The sequence below is a fragment of the Papilio xuthus genome, unplaced genomic scaffold (assembly GCF_000836235.2).
Source record: "Papilio xuthus unplaced genomic scaffold, Pxut_1.1 DF828258.1, whole genome shotgun sequence".
Lineage (NCBI taxonomy): Eukaryota > Metazoa > Arthropoda > Insecta > Lepidoptera > Papilionidae > Papilio > Papilio xuthus.
The window spans coordinates 1,521,865-1,542,367 of NW_013530391.1; the positions used below are offsets into that span (position 1 = coordinate 1,521,865).

At 32.0% G+C, this 20,503-nt stretch overlaps 1 protein-coding gene and 2 long non-coding RNA genes across 6 annotated transcripts in view; 1 reads left to right on the top strand and 2 right to left on the bottom strand.

Annotated features, from left to right (window-relative positions):
* The window catches only part of Mod(mdg4) (Mod(mdg4)-heS00531), a 239,198-nt gene that overhangs the window by 152,571 nt on the left and 66,124 nt on the right, over positions 1 to 20,503 (top strand). The gene's annotated exons all lie outside the window — the stretch shown is intronic.
* LOC106113374 (uncharacterized) lies at positions 12,004 to 13,069 on the bottom strand. Its single transcript, XR_001227656.1, has 2 exons — positions 12,435 to 13,069; positions 12,004 to 12,310 (listed from the first exon to the last, which is right to left on the bottom strand). It is a non-coding gene; the product is annotated as an uncharacterized LOC106113374 (long non-coding RNA).
* LOC106113375 (uncharacterized) lies at positions 17,665 to 19,444 on the bottom strand. The gene is made up of 2 exons (XR_001227657.1): positions 18,340 to 19,444; positions 17,665 to 17,965 (listed from the first exon to the last, which is right to left on the bottom strand). It is a non-coding gene; the product is annotated as an uncharacterized LOC106113375 (long non-coding RNA).

Sequence of the window (20,503 nt, forward strand, 5' to 3'; positions counted from 1 at the left end):
TCCTGTTCTTTAATTTGTCTTTTTTCTTAAATGTATACCGTTTAAAATGTAGTTAATTCCTAGACCTATTTTGGATGTCATATATAAAACTAGTAACCTCATTTTTTATTGAGAAAATATATTATTTTTTTATTACCTGTTGTGATCTTACTTAAAGCGAAAGTTTGAATTCAATCTAGACGTTTAAGCTGATCTCTTTGTATCTTACACGGACGAGGTCGCAAACAACCAGTTAAAATAAAACAAGTCATTGTATTTCAAAAATATATATTCTACATATTCTTCAAATAATAGTCCATAGGATTCAATAAGTGAGACAAAATTTTACAAACAAATTAATAAATATATTATGAAATAAATATCAGATAAGCAAAATATTAATTTATAGTTTGATCCAAATTATTTAATTACTGATTTACCGAGGATTTCCACTGCCGAAACATGTACGAAAACATGTTATCTTTTAAAGGAATGAGAAGACATAATTAAGCGTGTTTCGGCAGTGAAAACGCACGGTTATATACATGTACTCTGAATAATTACATCTGAACACTATTGGTAACATTTTTTTTTAATTTTAATCTCTACATTTGTTGTAGATTTAGTCACGAAGAGTCATTATATTTTTTTTTATCTAGCCGTACAATTCCACTGACTTCTATACAAAAACATATTTATATTTCAAAGAGAATGAAATGCGTGTCATTCTTTTAGGTTTTTCAACAGTGGAATCGCACGGTTATACATAACTAGACCCTAATGAGTCTAGATCTCAAGATATAAACAAGAAAACTTATAATATCCCAAATCTTATTATAATAATTATTTAATAACTGTTCAGTCGAATTTAATAAAAATGAGAAGATACTGACAATATCACTTATTGTCTCTGGATTTATTTCGTAAACTCATTGTTTAAATTGATGATAAAAATTTATTAACATAACTATAACTACGGTTTATTTGAATATCTCATTTACATTGAAGTCGACTATATGGAATGTCTTTATCGTTATATTTGACCAAATAGTATTTTACATAATATGTGCAATTCTTATGATTTGAGATATCAATTCTAATAACAAAATATAAAGTGGAACTTAATTTATTATCTTAAACCAAATACAGAACAATAATTTATACAAAATGTTAAGTACTGTTAAGAAAATCCGACACTGTGCCGGTGTACTGGCACAACACTAGCCTTACTAAAATGTCGATGTTTACGTCCCCTCACTAATCATTCTGACACTTGACTTTGTAATGTAAGCGCGCCATTCGCGCCAAAGGATTGTTATTAATAAATGTTTAAAAGTACATAACTTGAAAACAATGGATACAACCATTTTTTAAATACATTGAATCAAGTTAAATGTAGCTTAATATTAAAAAATGTGTCCTTAAATTTAAGGCTAAATTTACATATTACAAATGTATGTCTACGGAATGTAGTAAAATAAAATGTTTGATCTGTGTATGTAGACATTACTATTTAATAGATCTTAATAAATAACATTATGTACTCTTCCATTATATACTTTTTATAATAACCATGGTTGTAAGGGAACATACCCATACTACGTGACCTATTTTTTTAGTTTTTTCGACCCTTCCCTCAGTGACCACTCGTAGTACATGCCAAGACCCCCAAGCCCCCTTTAATTTTTACGTCGTAATTCATAATTATGATGTTTAATCGTTTCACAAAAAAAAAAAACAAATAATTTGGCTCATACTTTTCTTTATAGCATAAGACTGCATGCATACTTAAATTACTAGTGAATTATGATGAAAAACAACTAACGACTACGTCACAAAAACCTCAGCCCCCCCTCCCCTCCTGTTACCGACCGCAGTATTTTAAGGACTCCGCCCCCCCCCCCGTCCCCCTAAACGGGTCACGTAGTATGGGTACGTTCCCTAAGGTAAAATGCATAACACAAATTTAGAAAAGTATGTTACATCTATTCAAAATACAAAATTGTAACTGCAAATTGATTTTATTTTGTCTGTACTTAACATAACTTTTATAGAGGCTCGGTGGCTCAGGGGTCAAGCACTTGACTTGCAATCTGCAGGTCCTGGGTTCGAATCCCGCCATGTACCAATGTGTTTTTACATATGTACATTTATACTATGTTCTTACGGTGAAGGAAAACATCGTGATGCAAACCTTCACATATCTAAGAAGCAATTCAAAGATATGTGTGAAGTCAACCAACCCGCATTGGGCTAGCGTGGTTGACTATGACCTAATCACCCCTAACTTAGGGTAGGCTCCGAGCCCCTCGGTGGGGACGTATAGTGAGCTGATGATGAAACATAACTTTTTAAGAAATACATAAGGAAGTGAAGAATCTTAATATTATTTATATAATAATTATTATACATAGATTTATTTAATCATACAAAAGGAAAAATTAAATTTAATAATTACATATGAAAATATTCACATCGTATTCTAAAAAAGCCTCCTTATACATAAACAAATATGTATATTGTTCAAAGGCACTATTACTTTAATCCTAGAAGTTTTTTTTTATTTCGAAAGACAGTACTTGTAATAAAATTTGTATGATTCTTATTTTATTAATTACTTTCTATCTTCAAGGGAAAACAACTGAGAAACATAAATATGTTTTATGTGAATGTTTCGGCAATGTGAACTCAATATGTAAGAAAACAGCGACATCTATTTATAACATTTTGTCTTTACAACGCCATCTACAAAATATACAAACAAACGCAACGTTATACAAATAATCATGTTTTCATGATAGGTGTCGTTTTAAGAATCTTACGCTTTTTCAACATATATAAGTTATTTTAAATAAAGAATACAAAATTTACAATAATTAAGGCCCCTGGTGTACTATCATAATTCGTAACTAGCTGTCGCCCGCAACTCCGCACACGCGGGATTAGTAAAACCTTAATAGGTAGCCTATGAGTTCTTCCAGACTATGTTATACATGTGTGTCAAATTAAATCGTTGAGTTACGGAGATACCTTCATACAAATATCCATCTATACATTCGCATTTATAATATAATAAGTAAGATTAGCAATAAAATCTTAAACACAAAAATCATTTAAGTTTTCTCAAGCCGTCGTGATCGTGTACATTAAAAAGTTTGATAATAGCATCATTTAATGTCGTCAACTTTGCTTTACAACCTTTGTCACTTTTATTACAAACCCAATGTATCTCTTGTTTCTGATTTATATGGCGGGATCTTTTCTTGAATCTGTTTTCTCCGAGAAGTATTATTGCATTGCCAGCACGCGACCAACTATACTGAGGTATCAGGCCTGAGGAAAAATCAGAGAAATGACTTGAAAATATTTTTCTAAAAATTTAATTTTTTTAATATAAAATAAATAAAACAATATGATAAGAAGCATCGTTTAATTATTATAATATTTACAAAATAAAAATTCTTACATACTTACAAAAGTGGACGTATCAAATTCGTCAAAAATTTGATTTGGCACGTTATAAACAAGAGCGATCTTTTGCGCGACGTGCCAACTCAAACAGCTTTACGATATATAACAAATTAATTAATTAAAACTGGATTCATACCCATTTCTAGACACTTTTTATATCGACAATGTTTACAAAAAGTTCTTGTTTTTAAATTAATCTTGCATTTATTTTTAATACGTGGGTATGTACATTGTAAACTATTATATTGGCCGGTACACACAACCCTTCTAAAGAACTGCCTACATGACTGACAAGATGGACATCCGTAGTTAGAACAAAGTGCATAATCACCACACACGACGCATATTTTACCTGCAACGTAAATCAAATAAGGCAATAACTAAATTACTCTATTACTGGCAACCACCTTCTATTGTCTGTGTCTCCATGTCTGCCAGGGGTGACTTGATTGATTCAGATATCTACTGTTTACTTATGAAACTATACGATCTATAAATTACAAACTTCCAGAAATCTTAAATAAAACAGCACTGTTGAGAACCAAATTATTATATTTCTCGTTTGTTCGCGCCTTGTTCTCATCAGAATCGGTATTTTGTACCGCGAACTAGAGGGCGCGAACCTAAGCGAGTACTCATCCATATTCAAAGCCTCATGCTCATACTCGTACCAGGCTATTCATTTTATTTAAAGTTAATGGTTAAAGTTAAGTTACGGCAGTAGCAGCTTGCACGTCGTTCGCAGTGGATTTCACGAACGAATGTGAACATCCCGCGAATGTGGAGCATGATTTGTGCTGGAATTCACGCTACTAGTGTAGAGCCGCAATAAGCATCTGTTGCTACGTTACGTCTAACTTGTAATCTGCCTTGCTACGATCGAATGGACTTAGTAACAATCAACCTCATAAAGCATATTTTAGATGGCTCTAGTTATACAACCTAATAAATATAATAAGCCGTACTATATTTTGGTACACAGCGTTTTTAATTTTGTATGTGCAATATAAATCCGTGTATTCGGTGAATGGTAAAGAAAAGATAGATACGAGATAATTTGTTATTTTTAATTATAGTTTTTGTTTTTAAAAATCCTATTTATTTCATCATTGATGTATGACAAAAAAAGTTTTACAGAAAAACTATACTAAAATAAATTATTAAACTTAACAAATAAAAACATTATGTATAAACTATAAAACAAATAAAACCTTTTTATTAAAAACCTTTTCGTTAAATCCTCCATTTTTTTGTAACAATTTCGCACTAAGAGTTCCTAAATACCAAATTTCGATAAAGTTTCCCCCACACACATGGTAACTGGCATAGTGAACTGTCACCAGCTTTCAAAATCCTCAAATTTGTTAACTTGAAATTCTCCAACTGTTGGTTTCTGAGACAAACATCTCTGCACAAAACATATCGTTCCTGTCATTGTCTTTGATAAAACAGAAAAAACATGTTTTAAACGGAGATTATGGTCTCAGAAACTACACTTAAAATACATCTCTGTTAATGATACGATAAGTGGTCATTAAATATTCTATGACACTAAGGGTCGTGGTTATGTAACCGATTACTATTATTGTACAACAACATTCCAGCACGAGTATGTATTACCGCCTTACATCCAAAATAACTTCGTCTACTACATTGCCAACGTTCACTGTTCTTCCTTACGTAATGCAGTGAAAACCTGTAGCCGTCCACAATCATCAGTGTTCTTCTGTTCCTAGACAAGGCAAATGTAACTGAAAAAAAGAAATTAATTAAAAACTTTTTAAAACGTAATTAAGGCTTTTTAACTGGCCATCTATAAATCTTCATAACAAACCTTTTTTGAATAATTATTTTTTTTTAAATTTTAACCTGATGTCTATGGTGTAAATATTTGAAATGTAAATAACTTACAAAATTGAAATATTGTTTATTGCTAGTTTTCGTAATTATTAATATATTACAAATACTGTTTAACGCACAGCTAAAATGCATTATTTGGCCACAATATAAATCTTATATATCACAATGAACTCGACAGAATTAAAAAAAAAATAAACAAATTATATCTTTAAATATATTCCTAAACAACTAATATTATTTCTAATGCCCTTAATATTACTAGTATACAAATTATTTTTCAATTAAATCAAAAATTAAATGCTTTTGAACAAAAAAAAATCTCGCATAAAATGACACACACAAAAGAGTAACAATTCGCAATAGCATACAATGAAAATAATAGTCACTTTTTTAAACATTTCAGACTATAGACATAGTCTGGATCTAGCTAGCTTCATGTGTAAACAATGAAACCTATATAATTTTCACTATTGCTATAATAATAACCCTATCAATATTTATGTATTTTCTCTATCTTGTTACAATACACATAAGTTATTAATTATAATTTTAATATATCTTATCGAATATACTCTATAAAATTACAATTGTTCATCAAAGTAACTACATCATGAGCGTTGGTGTCTCAAGGGTCAAGCACTTGACTTGCAATGTTTCCACAACTGAAACGTCAATACAAAAACACATCGACCCCTCCGACGAAGAGATACATCTTATATGGAACCTCTATATAAAAGGTAATATTCTATGAAAGGGTCATTATAGTTTTTCCTTTCGAAAAAAACATAATTTCAGCAATGAAAACCTTACAGTTACATAAAAATAATGCCCATTTATTAATTTAAATAATAGACAAAGTCTAATTTTAATATTGGGGATTGATCCGTCAAAGGTTTTGGATGGATCAACCGTCATCCAAACCACTAACACAATAATTATTCAGTTTAATAATGAAAAGCATATCCAATACAAAGGTACTAAAAATTTAAACCAAATCAAAATGTATCCAAGCCTTATTAAGATGCTGCAAGTGGATATTCCCACTTAAACATTCTTTGCCTCTAAAAAAAATAATTGTTAATTACATTTTACGATAAATCTATTTATAAATCTGAATAATATAATGAGTACTTAACTATTTTAATAAAATAACAGTCGATATGAATTCACGAAAAGCAGTCTTAAAAATCATTCAACCTAGAAATATCACAACCGAAATAATATTGCGTTTTGTTCGACTAAAGGTACGTGTCCATTGGCCTACGCTCGTCGCACCGCACGCACGGCTCGCAACGGATTTTAGCTTGCTTGTATAAGTTTACATAGCTCTGCGTCCATTATCCGCGTCACCCGGTCAAAGTCGGCATTTATCAAGAAGTAATCCGTTACAGACCGTGTGTGCAGTGCGTTCGGAGCAGGACAATGTACACGTAACTTAAATCTATATTTATAGAGATAAAAACCTAGCATCGATTTAGTGAAAAAAACACAGTTGCTTAAAAATCACGCAGACATAGACTAGGGAAAAGATTTTCCTAAAATCTACCAAAAGCTACCATCACTTATTTATTTACAAATAATGGCCAAATCAGTAAAACATATCGCCATTCGACCGTGGATTTTCATCCACAAAACATTATATTTGTCTTATGCAAAGTTGAAATTTTTCCATAATACGCTGAACTGGAATAATATAAACTGGGCATTATTAAGTCGGAGAAACAGATGGTACGAATATTTACGCAGTGGAAATCCACGGTTATGTTAACAGGCAGTGAAACATATAGTAATTTAACACCTAAAGATCTTCTAAAACATCATTACCTACATAAATATGTACATACAGCGTTTGATATAATTAGGTAGTCCAAAACGAGGTTCAGGCTACGCGTCATCTGCGCTTGGCCACCTCAAGCCCAGTGAAGCTGTAAATGCCTCTTCAAGGCAAACAGTGACTACTCAGACACACAAAAAAAATTGTAGGTCAATTCATGACGCAAACATTGACATACTTTTTAACTTATTCGTTTAAAAAAGTAAAAATCACAACACCAATACTAAATTCGACTAATAGTGAACTTATTTAATTGAGAAAGACCCACGCATGGAGTTCCGAGTATTTATAACGGAAAGAATAACAGAATAACTTAAATATAATTATTTAAGTTTATTTAACAGTCCTTTGATATGCAATATAAAAGATTAAACAGTTATATTAAATTTAGACCCAAACATACATTACTTAGGGTCTAAATTAGAAAAAAATCTTTATTCTATTTACGGGATAAAGTAAATTTAACACATTCTAGAAGGTAACTGTTCAAAATATCATATCGGCATTTTTAACAACGATACGTTCAGATAAAGACAGATCGTAGCCAGATTTACCTCGATTAATGAGTAATTCGGAAGCATCATGATTATGAAAACCTTTAACTTCTATTATATGTGAGCCTGATGTTTTAACGATAGCTTTACAGCATTTATAGGAGTGCGTGGAACACGTCCATCTTATAATACCGTTGCGGACAGAATGACGACAATACGTGTAATTGTTGAACACGATTAATGGCTTCCCTCTCATTGATTGAGTGAAACAGGCGGTCAGCCCTGTTAAATTGTGTCTAAATTTCTGACGATAGATAGATATACCTGAAATTAATATTTAATATTAGCTTTGCATATATTTCTTCTAAATAATATAATTATTAAAATTATAACTACAAAAAGGAAGTAATAACAAAACTTTTTGATGATAAAAATATAATAATACATATACAGAAAGTAAACATTTTCACATAATACTTTAAAGAGTGTACAATAATTGTCTTTTAACAAAATTAACTAGATCTTTAAATCAGCTTCTTGCGGTTTACTGCTGCACCCAGATTTTATGGCCACTGTGTTCCTTAGTCAACCATTACATGTATTTGAGTATTTCATTTGAACACCAATTCTTCTGGAAACATAATCTAAGTCTTGTCGACTGGTGGCTGTCGGTGTTTTACAATCTTATCTACAGTACATCTGCATATCCTGCTTACGTGGCAATCACATCAGCGTATTTTAAGTCCATTTGTCGAATGTAATATATAATTTTAACCATTGGTATTGCCATGACCTTTTAAATATCGGTTTAAAAAAAAAAGATGTCTATAAGCTAAAGTCTTACATCAAATTTTATAAAATGCACTACTTTCGCGTACCTCTTAAGTTTCTCACATGTATTGGCTTCAAGACAGCGTATAATTCTTTAAAAATGCAACTGCAGTTCCTCAGGTAATTTTACTATTTTCATAATATAAAAAAAATTGTGAATAATTTCTATTTAATAATTTGGTGGATGTACATGGTCCTTATAAGTTCTTACAATCTTTTCATCTATCGTGTACACGGTGGCTTTACATTTCTTGCTATAGTGTGATGTACAGATCCAGCGGATTTTTTTTCCTCCTATGGAATGTCGTGTATAATTGTAACCATTGTGAGTTAACATGCGTGTACCTCGGCTAGTGACTATGTAACGCGCCTTGCCTAAAACGAAAATCAAATATTATACGTAAGTCTCCATAAAATTTAACTCTTAACCTCCTTCTTTTTTTGGTATTTAGGATAAATCTTTAAAGGATACCCACTTTTATGTGAGACTTGATATAAGTAAACGCCCTTACTGTACAACAGAGCCTCAAACTTAGGGGAATCTGTCCTACTATACTATATACTATACTCAAATCCCACATTTCACATACACAGTTTCAGACATTATTAGTTAGAATCATTTGGCGCGAATGACGTGCTAACGTTACAAAGTCCAGTGCCAGAATGAATAGTGACGAGACATAAACGTCGACATTTTAGTAAGGTGCTGCGTCAATATACTGGAACATTTTCGTATTTTCTTTCTAACAATAGTCACAAATATTACATAACAAAATTGCATATAATAATACCAACATTTATTCTTTTAAATACACCACATTACATCAACATTTAATTATATTCATAGTACATTTGTATAATTAAAGAAACATCTAAGTCGCAATGTTTGTTGATTTTATTCAATAAAAAGTAATTAAGAATAAGAATAAATTTATTTCACAAAAACACGTTATAAGAATAAACAGTGAAGTATCTTGCAGACCCCGAACTAGGCTTAGCCTGTATCCCGGGGCCTAGGAGTGCACTAGCCATAAACTAAATAACAGTATGTACATATCATGTAAAACTAAGCGTGATATTATGAGATACAATTTGGAAAATAAGAAAATACATGATATAATTAAATTCAGAGATCATTTTATATCACTAATCCAACACATTTAGTGGAAAAAGCTTAATCTAATCATACAAAATATTCTGAAGGATGATGGTTATGTTTGTTCCAGGCATAGATTAATTTGTTCTTATCTGTGTGCGCCGTAGCTTGGCAGTCTTGTTTTTTGTGCGTATAACAATGCCACTTGCTTATAGCTCCTCTAGTAATTACACTTATAAATGTAAAGTCACCGAGTTTCATTAATCTGCCACCGTCACGTGACAGCATAAACTGCACTAAAAATTAAAAAAAATATTAAAGTACAAATTAGGTACACAGGTGCGGAGAGTTTTTTTTGTGTTTTATCTGTCTTTTTTTGTAACCAGATTAATTATGTAATTCACTATTAATTTATTTTTTTCAATTGTGTTCGAACTGATTTTTTAAATTGTAAATTCAATATTCCTAGTATAATGATTAAATTATTTTAAATATTTAGATTAGCTCTTTGTATTTTTCTCTATTGATAAGATATATACTATTACCTTGCTTTTTGTTCATTATTTTTTTGAGTTTTTCATAAAATTCTGCTTTCATTTGGATTACATTATTTCCCAAAAATAACTTTGGACCAGGAATATTGTTACACATGTAATATTCACATTTGACATAATAACAGCTAAATTGTACCTTAGTTCATCATAAAGATTACCCAAACATGATCATAAACAGTTTAATTGTACAAAACATATTAGTACCTTTAGGTAAATTAAAATAAAAAACACATCAAAAACTGTAATATAAACAAATTATTTATTACTTATTATGTTTATACACATTTTACAACTATTTAACTTTTATATACTTATGTAACATTTTAAAATTATGTAAATGTTAAATCAATAATTTCTAAATACACTTAAAAAAATAACTTTGAAACGACTAAACAATATTGGTAGAGAGGTACATAAGTGCCTGGAAATAGAGCATAGACTATGTTTTTTCAATTAAACACGAACTACATTGTTGGCAAAAGCTAATAACTAATATAATGTTGATATAAATGATGTAAAGAAACAAAATTAATCCTATAATTATTGCTTGGAAGAATTGATCAAACACATATACTGTTCTTTGGCAAATTAAAAACAAAAAAAGAAAACAAAATATAACTTACATTCTTTATGCCGCCTTTTTTAATAAGGGAAAATTTATTACCTCATACGTAGGACACTGGAAATAAACTTACTTAATTTATGAATTCAATACTAATCTTTTTATCATTCAAAATACAAAAAATCACAAACACAACCACTTATCACAATTAAATTTTATAGGTTATGTTACGTCGATACAAACAAAACTCGTGCAAAATTCGGGATAATTTACTGCATTTTAAAATAAACTAAACTAAGCAAACACTCTTTACATTGAAATTATTATTTATTTATTAATTTAAATAAAACAATCATTTGTTTTCATTTAAAATAAGTTGTCACTGATCACTAAACTGTCATTGAACTTGTCATGTCAATGTCATCTGTCAGTGGACGTCTTACGTGTACGTTTCGTTTTACATTATTAATTTTCTATTGTATGTAATAAGTTTTTGTGGTAACGTTCAAAGCAATAATAACAAAAACCTTTTTTACAATTATTGCACTGCTGGTTTACTTTCGTTGCTATTTTGCGAGCAACAGTTACAGACTTTCCCTCTGCAATTAGTCTTCGATAGCAACCAGTACACCGTTTTCTTTGAGCTCTTTTCCCGGGTTTCTTCGGTAGACTTATTAAAAAATGTGAACCATCAGACAGAGAGTATTCCAAAGCTGATTCTTTAAGTAAAGATGTGTAGATTGTACCTGTTGAAATGACATTACGCTACATTTATCCTTGTTTTTCGTACACATAGTGTTACCAGTGATTTTTGTAATTTTTTATTTGGCATTGCAGCGAATGCCTAGTCGAAGCCATAAAGAGCAGGGTGAAGCTGTAGATTTATTCATCACAGGGCTGATATAATCTATTCCGCTTTTGCACAGTTTTACCATTCTTTACGTACCATCCACTACAGTCCATATCCATCTTACTTCTTACCAATATTATAAATGCGAATGTTTGGATTGATGGATAATTGTTAGAAGGTATCTTCACAACTGCTCTGCGGATCTCGTTGAAATATGGCATAGATGTAGAGCACAGTCGGGAAGAATACATAGGTTACTAAGTTTTTATTTCATTCCGCAGGGATTGAGTTCCTGGCGACAGCTAGTGGGACATAATGATAGGTATATTTCCTTCCCTTAAGTTTTGTTATATCTTAGCTTTCTTAACACACTTAGAATGGTAGACTCCTGCCTTATATCATATAATATAAGTTATCATTTTGTGTGGATGTCACGTGACGTGTAATAATTTAATAAAAAGTTAGATATTTTAAAAAATATGTATTTAATTTCAATTGTCACAATACATAGTAAAATCTAGGACAAGTTTCACCATAGTTTCAAATAAACATTCAAGTTATTCCAAAATAAACATAACACAAATTGTGATGCATCCATTTTACTGGAATTAAAGGCTCCCGCGGCTACGATTGTGATCGTAACTGGATTCCCAGTTCTCGCTCGACACTTCATTTTCTCACTGCGAGTAAATGTCACCCATCACCTCCAATAATTTAAAATTTTATACATTGGTTGTATAGCTATTATGAAGCAAAAGCTTCTTTTATCTATTTCTTTCCTGTTAATTAAAAAAGAAACTGGCTTATTTCATATTACTAAAAAGTTCCCATGAATTCTATTATAATTTATTAGGAATATCATTGGCTACATCATCTTTATGTTCTTTTTAGTATATCGCATACCTTATTCATAGGCACGACGTTCCCTACGTTCCTTTGCCTTTTTCCGCCATTTTTTTCGTGCAATTGCCCGCTCTTCGGGTGTCATTTCGGCCACCGTTTTTATACCACCGATTTCTTTCTTTCTTAAATATTTTAATTTATCTTTTTCTTTTTGCATTTGGTACATTAGTGGATCATTTTTTATTCTTTGATATCGTATTCTCGCCGCTAGACGTTTCTTTTCTAAATATTCTTCACGTGTCATCCTTCTGCCAGGTACTGTAACAATATCATAAATATTAGATCTATGAAAATTGTACTTATATGTAAAATACCTATTTAACATGTTCAATACCACATACTCGATTGGCGAGTTCATTTTCATGCAAAAAATTGGATTTAAAAAGAACTCCGATTAAAACCAACAACATTCGTTTGTTTCTGCACATTTGCAGCTTGAAGGTAAAAGGTTTCGACTAGCGTCATACTTGTATTGGCACATATTGATGTCTCGTTTTTTTCAAAGGAAGTGTGAGAGATGACAATATTTGTCAATACAAAATTAAAACCCATAGCAGCAAAATTTAACTGCCTGTAATACTAACATGAAACCTTATAATTCTCTTTGTTTTTTCCAATGATGACAACAGGTTTTATTACAAGCTTGGCAGTGGAAATCCATAGTAAATGATAGATAAATAATAAGTAATAAGTAAAGACAAACATTTTTACTATTTAATTATTTATTTATTAAAGTTGAGTACAGTACCTACTTTATAAAATAACTTATCCTAAAAGCATATTATTATAATAATTGTCGCCCGCAAATGAGTCAGCAGCGGAATTAAAAAAAAAAACCTTATTAGTAGTCTCTATGTGCTCTTACATACTATGTTCTTTTTTTATATCATAAGGTGGCAAACGAGCGAGCGGCCCCCCAAATCGCTGTTATAGCAAAGTGCGGTCACTTTGCCCATAGACATACGCAATTGCATATGCGTTGCCTACCTTTAATCCACGGAGGAGACGATGCACAGAAAGGAAATATAAAGGAAATGCATCCTCTCATCCGGAAAGTCCACCCCCACTTCCCATCCTTTCCTTAAAAGAAAAAGGGTGAGAAGGGAAAGAGGACAAAATTAGGTTTCCGAGACGCACACTCATCAGACGAAACGCGGAATAGCTTCCACTTCACGCCTGTATTCTGTATGGTCGTTGTATTTCACCGGGTGACCCGGGCCGATTCTTGCGAAGATGTTAAAGCGGACTCTACCACTGTTCTACATCTATGCCAAATTTCAACGAGATCAGTTGGAGTATCTTCAAAGATACCCTGCCTTCAGGAGGACGACAGAATTATGATTTTTATTTATTGATAACATCTTTTGAAGTCGGCTAAAAACCCTCTCGGTGGTCAAAATAGTAGTATAAGTATAATAGAAGGGGATATCTAGATATAAAAGGAATGCACAACCATGTATTAAGTTCTATGTCATTCTTACATACTCATCACCACATTTCATATATTTAGGTGCATCATGAACATGTTTAAAATTTGATAGTCTTCGTATAATATTCCCTTCTTCCACTCTAACTTTTGCCGGACATCTTACTTTAACAGAATTAGAAGAACACTGCCACACGAATGTTGATTTTTTAGCATACGTAAATCCTTGGTATAATATTAGAAGGTTGCCTTTCCTGGAACGTATTATCTCGTAGTCTTTTTCTGTGAATCGAAATATTAGATAAATATTAATTTATGTTTTATTACAGCTACTTTTAAAGCCATGCCATCTACATAAAGTAAATTATCATTCGAAGGTAAGTATTGACCAAAAACCTGTTTGTTGTTTTCTTTAATCACTGTATTTTCTATATGGACAGGCTATAAGTCGTGGGATTTTGTGTCTATTTGATTTCCACCATGTTGGCGCTAACTTATAAGTGGGAACAAACAAAAGCTATCCCAAATGTCCGTTTTCAAAGTCATTTTTGAGGAATAATAAATTAATCGAAACGAAATTAAATTAAATGATATTCACAAAGTTTGTTGAGTGAATTATATCCGTGAAATACTACTGCCCTAGTGTTTCACAAGAATATTACTGTATCTGTTCTTTCTAATAGAATCAGAGAGGGATGACTATATGTTTCTTATATTACCCAATAAAAATACAAAGAAACTTGTCCAATTATGTGATTAAAAGGTAAAGTTCAAACGTATAAAGACATCTATCTATCAAAGTCATTTACCCATTGATATACATAAAGAGAAATGTTTTAAATTGAAAAAAAACTTGTTTTGGTAATGTTTATTCAGTACAATAGCATTAATATTTTTCACTTCTAATTACTCTTACATATTGGTTATTAACAACGATATATTTTGGTGGTTTATGTGTATGTTTGAAATTAGATTGTGCAGGGTTGATATTTGTGCCATTAAATTTAATCTTAGCTGGGCATTTCATTTTGCATGATTTAGAGGAACAGTTCCATACATTCGTTGATACCTGGTTATACGTAAACTCATCGCACATTACCAACTCTCTGCCACAACGCGATGGAATTTTCTTATAAGGGATCCCTTAAAGAAACAAATAATAATTGTATAACCAGTTTTTCATTAGCCTGTCTGCTTTGGACACTAAAGGTAAATTTGTATAAGAAATCTACAAGACTACTCACTATGAGTTTCTGAGACTGAAAACTACGTTTGAAATATTAATTCAGTTTTGTCAGATAACAGGGTTTACGGTATGTTTTATACAGAGATTTTTGTCTCAGAAACTGACGATTAAAAACTGAATACGGGAGTTAGAAATAAAACAACAATAATATTCCAAAAACTTATACTTTTACTTTACAGTTATAGATTTTTGACCTCACCCTTAAATTATTTCGACCAGGTTACATATTACAATAGTCAAATTTAATAGAAATAAGTAATTAGAACAAACTTATCTAACTAAAACCTTTGTAAGACTAATCAAAGACAAGGTTCTATCATCAATTTAAAAATTAAAACTTTTTAAAATAAATCCATAGACAATAAATGACAATTTCAGCCAGTAATATTAGCAAATAAAACTCATTTCTATTGAATTCGATCTTACATATAAACCCAAATTATATAACAACATTACACACGCAAAAACTGATATGTTTTTTTAACCTCGATGAGGTAGTCGAACGTCTTTTGTAGCTTTTAACCATACTTTAACTGAAGGCATAAATCCCCTCATAAAAAATAAACAGTATTACCGTGGCTTTCTGAATCTAAAATCTCTGTTTAAAACATATATTTTTATACAAATATTTGGAACTCAGAAGCCCTCAGTAAGTTCATCAAGCAATAAAATTACTAAACTCTGATATAGTTGTCACCACATATCACAAAGTTAGGTGTGCTATGTGTGTGTTTAAAATTTAAAAATTGGGGGTCGATGGTACTGCCTACAAATCTGATCTTGGCTGGGCATCTCGCGTTGGATCTAGATGAACAAACCCATACATTTGCTGACGATTTGTTGTACGTGTAACCTCGACAGAATACCAACACTGCCAAAACGGGAAGGAATTGTCTTATAAGGAATTCCTTAAACAAACATTTAATTATGTTAAGAGATCGAAAATGAACAAAGAAATAAAATGTTAGATAATTAAAACTAAATAATACAGAGGTCAGTATGAGATTAAAATAAAACTCAAATATCCACACTTTCACAAACCACATAATCATTAACCGTGGGTTTCTGAGACCGAAATCTCTGTATAAAACATAGCGTCATCCCAATCATTAGATCTTTGATAAAATAGAGATAACAATATATTTTAAAAGGAGAGTTATAATTACGTCAATATCAATGAGTCCTCAAGTGTAAGTGAGATTAAATTTAATTTGGTAACTACTAATATTCTGACAAGATTGAAATAGGAATGCTCATCTCTACTCACACCGTCTAGAGATATAGGCAGAAATGGACATATATTCTTTTACCCATTTCAATGCAATGTCCTATCGTACAATTAGGTATAAAACTGATCATATCTAGCGTTGCCAGGCGTCCGAATAAAGCCGGACATAGGTAAGCTTTTTGATTGCGTGTCCGGCCATAATAAACGGTGTCCGGGTTGTCCGGCTTTTGTTAGGATTACATTTCCCAAACAAGACTGATTTTACATACAATGTTATTGTCGTGTAATGTAGGGTGCCCGGACTTTTCTACGCAAATATCCGGCCATAGTGGTCTGTCCGTCTATTAGGTTTGGATACCTGGCAACCCTAGTCATGTCAATAGACAAAGGTGCTTACTTTTAGGTCTCACGGTGACAGTTTACATTACAGTGTTTATACTAAGGGTATCTAAGTGGGAAGTGAATTTAATACATCTATACATCCTCTAATTTCTATCATATTTTCCACCGTGTTGATACATTTTTGGTGGTGCGTGTGTATGTTCAAAGTTTGATAACAATTCATCAATAACTCCTCCCATAAACTTGAGTCTTGCCTGACATCCGCTGGCCGTACATCTGGATGTGCAGAGCCAGATGTTTGTCGACGATTTGCAATACGTGAAACCTTGACAAAGTATCATTTTATTCCCTCTTCTGGAATCCACGACTTCGTATGGGATTTCTAAAAAAAATACATATTTCAATTTTTTTATTACTGTTCTTGGAAATATAAGTGATAATACTTACTTCAAGTAATTAAGTATAGCAAAATAAATGTAACCTTTTGTATTAGGGTTTCAGAACCGAAGATTTTAAGTCGATTAAAGCGCGTACCAGTTTATTTGGCACATCGGGAAGGTTGGTACTCTTATGACCGACGTGCCAACTGAAAAGCGCTTGTATAATAGTACTTAATTCACATGTAATGAACAAAGAGAGCAATAGCTAAGACTTTTATACTATCAAATAATAATGTAAGAGTTTTTCATTCTACTTATTAAGTTTTTCCATTGTCATACTCGAATTACCTTACTTCTTACTAATTTGATAAAAGTGAATGTTTGGATATATAGATCTATCCATACACGATGTTTGTTAGGTGTCTGGTCAGGACGACTTTACGGGTCTTAGTGAAATTTGACAAAGGACATAAGGGCATAAGAACATAGCCTGGCAGAAGAAATAGGCTACTAATTAAGTTATTTTTTTTAACTGCATGCGAATAGAGACGCTGGCAAATGAAGTAAAACACAAAGTAAACTAATGTAGGTTGAAATAAAACATAAAATAAAAATAAAATAAAATTGTTTGTTTAGAAAAAATTGAAAAAAAAAATCGTTGCTAAAGATAAACTTCGTCTCCGTTGACATCTCGATAGTATTTCGGAGGTTTATGGTTGTGTTTTAGAAAGTAATATACGAGGTTGCCACGACAGTCAAAGCGCATCTTTGCCTTGCACTTTAAGGAACCTTTTTTACTGCAATTCCAATATCGGCCATCACTAGTTGTCTGAGCAAACTTATACCTCTGTGCGATAAGCATGCGTTTCTTGCAGTTATAAACGTGGACAAATTCGAATTCAATTTTACCTGTAAATCAATATTAATAACATATGTCATAGTTCTTCTAAATGCTTATTCGTCTTGTTCCTATCATTGTAAGAGTCCTCGCACACTAGACTTTTAGTCGCACGATAGTTTGCATGCATGCGATCATTTAATCGGTGTAATACATACATGTTCATACTGATTGAGACCACGATAAAATTATCGGGCGATTAAGTCTCTAGTGTGTAGGGGCTCTTATAAGATCAAATTTGTAATTTTTATTTTTTTCCTTAATTTAATAATGCCAGAATGACTTATCCACAAAGACTGGTGACCCTTATACTTCCGGTGCGTTCTTTGACATCCCGGGACTATCCAATGGCTACCGAGAAAGGTTTTAATCAAAAAAAACTCACAAAACTTGTCTACCCCAAGTAGCAAGATGTCTTGAGTTCCTCAGTGTAAAGTTTTGTTGTGTGTTCCAATTTTGAATAAAGAAATCATGTAATCTGATTAAGAATGAAAGCTACGTCTGTTTGTCTCATTTATAATTAAAAGTCTGCAACAAATTGAAGCATTTAATCTAATTAATATAATGACTAGTGGTCCTTAGTGGACCTTCACACACAACTAAACACACAAATGTAATGTACATTTCAGTCAAATTCCATTGACGATAATTTTCGATTAAATAGGTACTCTTACATCCTAAAGAAATGACAATATGTTATAAAAATGTTTAAAACCACTGTTACATTCAGAAACTCTAATTAGGGCTCTTTTTAAGGGGAAGATACGTTCCATCTTCATTTATATGGAACTTTGGTGGACTATGATTGTGATCCAATTTCGCGGTCTGTACTTTGCCGTCCGTAATCTTGATTTTTGCTTTGCAACGCTTCGAACATCGCGAACTGCAGTACCAAATATTGTAAACAGACTTTTTAAATGAAAATCCGTTAACTAACATTAAATGATTCTTCGTCACTTTTGTTTTAATAAACTTGATCTCCAACTCTGTAAAGAACATTCTAATTAGTCAGTATCTTAAATGATGCTTACATTCAGCTACTTCAGAACATCTAATTTCTACTACGTTAATTAATTTGCTACTATAAGTAAGATTTTGGTTTTACAGCAGGTTTATGTAGAAGCACAAGTGGGCCTAGCATGTATATTTGAGTCAAGCACCATCGTATCATCGTCGAAAAATTTTCTATTAAAATTTGTGCTCAGTATCGGGCGTAAACTACAACAGAAATGTCATACTGTTTTTGACATGATTGACGATGATACGGAGGCGATTGTCACAAATATTCATGCTAGGCCCACTGTATGAAAAGAAACACATGACCCACTCACGAATACTCTTTATAACGTGACTCGATGTAACTTCAAATTCCTTAGGAGGCGAAACTACTTGACTTTAGTTTGTACATTTTTTTTGTTGTGAACAGGTAAAAAATTAAGGGTCGGTGGCTCAGGGATGAATTGTAATCTGTATGTTTGAATCCCGGCATGTAGCAATGTGTTTTTTGATTTTCGATTTACATATGTACATTTATCCGACGTTCCTATGGCGGAGGAAAACATCGTGACACATATCTGCGAATAAGTTCAAAGATATGTGTGAATTCAACCCGCACTGGGCCAGCTTGGTTGACTATGACCTAGTCACCCTCAAGGTAGACTCCGAGCTCCTCCTAAGTCCCCAGTAAGGTCGTACAGTGAGAAGATGACGATGAAAATAATATATTTTACTTCTCTCAATTTAACGTCCACTCTTTATAACGTTGCAATAAACCCGTGATAGTACATATCAGTCCACTTGAGTGATGTTATACAGAGTTTACATTGTACTGTTTTATGAAATAAAATCCAGTATAGATATGAACTAACGCCATAAAAAGGTGATCAAAACATCTCAAGCAAAAAATCTCGTAAATGGCACATTAACATTCAATAAATCTTATTTCACTGCTTCATCCGATAATACGTTCCATTGTCATTTTTAAAAAAATGCGGCTGACTATGACTATGTTCTAACTCTGTGGTCTGAATTTTTCCATCAATAAACTTCGTTTTTGCTTTACAATTTTTCGATACTCGCGAACTGCAGTACCAAACATTGGACTTAGCTCTCAACATATATGTATATCCGTTTACTAAAAGTACAAGATTTTTCTTGGTGCTTGATGTTTTAATAAATTCATACTTCAAATCTGAAACGAACGTTCAAATTAGTCGTAACTATGTAAAATATACGCAGATATAATTGCACTTTATTAATTAATACTGTTTAATTTTTGTGTTTACCTTGGGTTTCCACTGCAGAAATACCTGTACAAAAAGACATATGTATCTCTGTTTTTGTTCAACCACTATGTTTTTTTCGTAAACTTTAACGCATGCAAACCTAATCAATAATAACACATATTTTAAACAGTGGAACAGTTCACGAATGCACCACTTTGCATATAGAGTGATCACAAAGAAAAAACGGTCAAATATTAAGTGAAAGCAATTTCATATTTAGTTTGAAGAGTGTGTTTTGAATTTGAAGGGAAGGCGACTAGACGG